Here is a 5,397-nt window from a genome sequence, read left to right as displayed (position 1 = left end):
AGAATCAAAAATTGGGTTTGATATGATGAAAATCTTATCATCTTGGGATTATAACTTTAACAAACGCTGAATCAAAGTGGGAAATAATGAAGTATATTTTATCAGTGTTATAATTTTAATTGGATTTCTCTGGCAAGGTGTTGAGCTGATTGTCCAGGGCCTGGGAGCACGCTGCGCTGTTAGCAGCATGAATCACTGATCAATATACAGATACTGCATTATCTGGGTAACTCCCAACACAGGCTGGAGTGTAACTGAGGCAGCAAACTGGGGAGGCTCATCCGCCGGGTTTTCCTCTCTGTGGGAGTTCAGCCACACGAATCCATCTGACGGTGTGACTTTGTTGTCCATTCTGTTTAATTCATCCATTGTCACAGACAACAGACAGGTTCGAGCCATGTGTCTCATCCAGCTGTTCCTGAACTTAATGAAAATGGCTCCAGATGTTTCTGATTCCAGTTAATTCAGTTTTGTCTTGTTTTTTTAATCTCCAGTATATTTTGGTATCATTTCCTCAGCAAAGCTCCATTAAGCCCCTTCATGTCTTCTGAAGAACGCTTTTGACTCTTCATGTGATCGTGAAGTCATTACGCTCAAATCTGTGCAGAGTGGTAAGTAACAATACTTTATTTACACGTATTAATACAAGGTGTAAATGCAATCTGGAGGTGGTCCATCTTCTATAGTGATCGGACCGCGGCTCGGTGTAAATGCAGTCACAACACAGTATGATCCCTTTACCTTTATTTCTTTCATTCGGTGAACTTGTAAATTTGTAAATTATAGTTGTTTTTTTAGTTTTAGTAGCTTTTTTTTATTGTTTTTATTTATTATATCTTGATTTTCTACTTATGTCTCTTGTTATTGCACTATCCTGTATGCTGCTGCAACAATGCAAATTTCCCCGCCGAGGGATTAATAAAGGATTATCTTATCTTATCTTAACAGTGAACAGACACATCCTAAAGAAAATGATCCACCGAAAAAGTTACGAGGTCACCTCTTCCTGCTATCAACAGCTGCCTGTCAAAAAGCTACAGACGAGCCCCCACAGCATCACTTCAGGAAACCCAGACGACGAGCAAGATGAGGGTCACGGGTTGTCCAGCTAGTGCTGATAAACTTCTATGGTTCTATGAGTTCTGGATGACCACCAGAGTCTGTATGTAATACCTGGATTTCCATCACACGCATGCACATGAGTCCAAGACCTTAAATGCATCAAAGCCACACCCGTGACCTGTGTGACGTACACAGAGAGTGACGCCCAGCAGTCGAGTTCCCCCGTCAGCTACTATTTTTAGTCACTATTTTAAAAGTCATCGTCTAATCAGGGTTATAATCCTTATATTCTCTAGTGCTAGCTCCCAGCTTCCCTATGTAGCAAACTTGTATTGAAGGTCTCTACATGCACCTAATTTAAAAATGTTAATGTTTCTTGTTCATTTCATAAAAATTCCCAGAGAGGATGTGCCAAGTGGAAGCATTCCAATTGTACCTGTGCATGTTGCTAAAGGGATTATGCATCATGGATTCCCAAATGGTTCTCTTGTCCGCTGAGAAGCACTCTGCCTAGAGATGTGAAAAGCTCCATATTACACAGAGCTAAAGAGAGAGAGGGCGTGATGAAAACGTCCTGCTCTGTCTGCCCTCCACGCTTCATGTTACACATCAGGGATATGTGTAGACATTCTAAAAGGCCTCGTGTAGTATGAAGGTTAAAGCCTCCATGCCCACTGCCTCCATCTATGTTAAAAATGCATACGGTGTAATGACGCTGCTGTAAAGATAGGGGATACTGAATCTCCAACAAAGAGCGTTTTTATGGGTTTTGTGTCCAATTCTATGCATTTCCACTGTTTTTTTTTAAGGCGGTATGATTCTTCTTGCTCACACCTCACGCCGCACGTCCTCATGTTGTTTTTGTCAGGATGAAATCCCCCTGTGGCTAACGAGCATCTGTTCGCATGGATAAGATATGAGCGAGGTGCAACAGTCAGCATCGCTTAAGGAATCATTTCACATTCAACTCATTCGAACAGACAGCCAGAGGACGGCAGCGGCCCACGTGCCCACCAACCAGCCCTGCGAGACCCTGCAGCAAACCTGCAGTCCCTGAGATACCAAATGACAACTACACAAATGAGCTTTTAAGTTTTCTATAATTGTGTGGAAACAACTACAGAAACATTATACTGATGATTCAGTTAGAAACTCTTTACCAGATACTGTTATATTATTACTATTATTCATAGAGATCCAAGGTCACATGATCCAGTTCAACATTATTTTAGTTATGTTCCCCTTTGACGATGTGTCCTAGTCTTCTTGTGGAAATCTTGCTGCAACTTACAGTAGTCGCTTTTCTTTTTCTGTTTATTTTCTTCAGATGTGAGATATTTTCATTGTTCCGCCTGCACAAAATGTTAAGTATCTTAGAGTAACTTGTTTTTTAGCGTAACAAAGATGAGTTCATTTCAGTTATTGCAATTGTTAGACAACAGAGAGAGAATCCAGATGAGAAACCAAGAAGTTGGACTCTTAAGTTTCCTTAAAGTTTGTACCTACGTATCTGTTTTGTGAAATGTTTTAGATTAAATAGACAGGGAAATACACAGGGACACATGGATGGATGGATGGCTTTAATTAATGTTTTCTTCTTTTTTTTTTAAATTAAACTTGCTGTAAGAGCAATGATCGTAGCATTAATCTTTAATGCTCCATGTAAGAAAGAAATCACAGTGTTGAGAGTGAAAGTTCATTCTTGATGTTGGAAACAGTACTTTTATAAGGTTGTTGCTTCACGTGTTTGTCACCGAGGTTTCTCTTTGAGCTATTTTTAATTGAAATGCTAAATGGGAGCTTAGTCAAACCTGCAGCAAAAGGACTGTAGGAAGATCACAGGCCACGTGGGAGCCGAGTTCACCCAGGCTGCGTTTGATGCAACACGTCCTCAAACCTAAACGATGAAAGTGACTCGTCAGTGGCTTCCAGACTGACCCATATGACTGTTCCAAATAAGACTCATATGAATGTTTTCTGACCTGCCACCTCTCTTTTGAGGAAAGAACTACTTGGTTAAGGTTAGAGAAACATCAGTGTCATGTGTTGGTGGGAGAAAGGAAAGAAAGGAAATGCCCAGCAACAGGATGGTTTTAGTCACTTCCTGAACTGCGTGATTGTTATATATATAATATGTGTGACATAAGCCAGGATATTAAAAGTCTTCTCATGTGTTTCCAACATAAAGAGAGAGATGGACAGACAGTCAGACATACAGACAGACTGAGGGAAACGGATCTGATTCAGGTCGAGCACCTGCAAGCTTTCCCTCTCTGAGAGCTACTAAAGGACATCACATTAAATAACATAATCAGCAGCCCCATTAGGTAGACATGACAACTAATGAAGACATGATGGAGATGCAAAGTTAACCAAAACAGTCATTTACATTAGATTAACAAGAAGCTTAATTATACAGAATAAGCAAAACACAACTGGTCAAACATACATGCTAATTGTACAAATGCAGGATGCTGCAAATCACAGCAAGCACCTGTTGTGACAAACAGTAAATATGCAAAATATTAAAAACGCATGTTGTAATTCTCATCAGAGGTGTTTTAGCTCTGAAAAAGAGTTAAAACAGCTGAGGTGTGTGTTGTTTGGGGGTCGTTTGCCACCACTGCACCATCTCAGGAGCTCCTCACAGTCCTGCCTCAAATTTTGATTGAGTACCAAATTACCAGATTGCTGTACCATGAGCGGCTGACAAATGCCCTCGCAGTGTGTGCGTCATATGAAAGATAGCGCTGAATTCTGTGTGTACCAAACCTTTCATTCCCTTTCTGTAGATAAATGCTGCAGAGCCATTGCTGAAGTTGCTTTTAGTCTCCCCTGCTCTGTTAGAAAATGGTATTTCTGTCTGGGGAGTTCACTGGTGATGGCATCATTTTTGGGAAAGTGGTGAGGTAGCATTAAGAAAGTGACACATGGTGCAGGTCCAAGAGGGGAATATTTCATCTACACACAGGCTGCTGACGTACAAACACAGTTTTGTTTTCCAATGATCACCTCTTACCAAAAACCTTCATTATTTAGAGATATTCCTTCTACTAACAGGACATCTTTCTTAAAGTGAAACTATGTACGTTTGGCTGTGTAGAGGCCACTCTGGCCACACATGGCAAATATAAAGTAGTGACACAGTAAAGTTAATTATGTTCATTTCCCAAGATTATTGTTAGTGGCTTGTTTAAAGCATGACCTTTCATTAGGCGACCTGACTCAAATCCAGTAAAGAGTCTTAAACATCAAACAAAAATAAGAATTTGAGAGAGAATAAAACTCACTGAAGCAAAAAGAAAATGTCATTTCAAAAGTAAAACTCATAACTTTCAAACTAATTTGTGTAATTCTCTTTTACTTTTTTGACAATGATTTCTAATGGAGAGTCTGCACAAGCAGATTATTTCACTTGTTTTAAGAAAACATGTTTTTTTTAGGACTGAATTATCGAAAGAAATAACTTCATTATTTTTTGCACTGTAAAAACTCCATCTCATTAAGTTAAGTATCTAATGAGTCAGCCAGCACTACACTTCATTATGTGATAAGTGATTTAAATTTTGTTTGCTTTTTCGAAAATACACCAATCAATCTGCAAAATTGGCAGCGTGTGGTTAGAGAACAGTGAAGCAAAGCAGTAGAAAGTTTAAAAACTTTTCTCCTCCTGCACACTGAGCTTCTTTCAGTAGAAACGGTGATATTTGTGTCATTGAGACTCCATATTCCTGTGTGTAGATAACTCATTGAACCCACGCATGCTTCTCGGTTTCAAGCAGAAACTGCTGACTAAAAGCTCGCCGCACTTCCTCCCACATCAACCCAAACTGCAAAGTTTTCCCCGTCTCTGTTGAAGTGTCGAATACCGACGACTCCATTCACTTCTGCACAAACTTTCCCGCAGGATGTGGGATTTTGCTTACAAGAGTCAACAACAGTCAGACGTTGAAAGTATAGGGATCAGAATTGCAGTATTACAGCGTTAAGCACTAAGCGCTGCCTCCTGCATTGCTGTTGGTGGACAGACTGAGGCTGAGTGCTACGCTGCACAGTGCTAGCATGTTTCACTAACTGCTAATGAGGAAGACTGCCTGACAGGCCTTGCACACTCACACACTGCCCTACATCCATACATATTCAACAGCTTCTCTTCATGTGTATAGCATTAGCGCTGCTCTCACCCTCTGCCCGACAACACCGGGTCTGATTGTTTGCCTGAAGGCAGAGAGGTTGTGAGTGCAAATACTGTACATTAGCACAAGAGGATGAAGAGGAGGAGTGTTCTTCTGTTTGACAAGACAACATGTCTTCATACCTAAAACGGCAGAAAAG

This window comes from Enoplosus armatus, chromosome 13, assembly GCF_043641665.1.
Source record: "Enoplosus armatus isolate fEnoArm2 chromosome 13, fEnoArm2.hap1, whole genome shotgun sequence".
Taxonomy (NCBI): domain Eukaryota; kingdom Metazoa; phylum Chordata; class Actinopteri; order Centrarchiformes; family Enoplosidae; genus Enoplosus; species Enoplosus armatus.
This window is presented reverse-complemented; position numbering follows the sequence as displayed.